We start from the raw sequence: 850 nt of genomic DNA, 5'->3' as shown, positions 1-850 counted from the left end.
GTTGACGCTAGTGGTGGCAGAGGAATAGTTCTTAACTAGGTCTAGGGTATTAACAAGATTGCTTTCCTTTCGCTTTTATTTATAACAAATAATACTCGTGTTAAAATATAGGAAATCAGCGCTGTATCTGAACTAAACATTTTAAAATGACACCATTATTGAATTTAGAAGGGGGGATAAAAAGAAAATAAGAAAAAGATGAAGGCATCACCGAAGATCCTTCAACTGGCGCATACAGGATTTGTAGTACGCTTAATGTTGCCTCATTAAAACCTTATCAGGAAAACCCAGTGGGACAAAACCATGATGAAGGAAAAAGAGTACAACACGCACTACTCCCCCTGATGTGAACCTCGGTGTAGGTTCTACATACTACGCATCTTGATGCGTGATCTATCTTGTCTGTGTAGGAAGGGAGTAATCGGCCAGTTTTATGACTACACCGTAATTAAGACCTCTTAGGTCGTTTCTCATGTCCTTTGACATTGAGTGTCCCGTTTAAAGCATGTGTGCTAAGCAATGTGAACCACATTGTCCTCGGGAATCACATGTTGGTCTTTGCAAAACGTATTTGCATCTGTCCATAGTCTGGACGTGACTGTCTACTTATCAAACGCCTTTACTTAGGTCGGACAGACCAAGTATTTATGGACAGCATACTAAATATGGTTTATCATTCTACCATGTTTCAATCTGGTCGATCTATGTCCAGGTCATAGACCTTGTCTATACATGTTCACTACTTTTTTTCATGAGTGTTCATGATCAATCATTGCTGTGTCTCTTAGGCCGAACACACTCATGGATGTGGGCATTGTTTCCTTTGCCTTAGGTAATGCCATATGATGGC

The sequence above is a fragment of the Brassica oleracea genome, chromosome C1, assembly GCF_000695525.1.
Source record: "Brassica oleracea var. oleracea cultivar TO1000 chromosome C1, BOL, whole genome shotgun sequence".
In the NCBI taxonomy this organism is placed as follows: Eukaryota; Viridiplantae; Streptophyta; class Magnoliopsida; order Brassicales; family Brassicaceae; genus Brassica; species Brassica oleracea.
Note: the sequence above shows the minus strand (reverse complement) of the source record.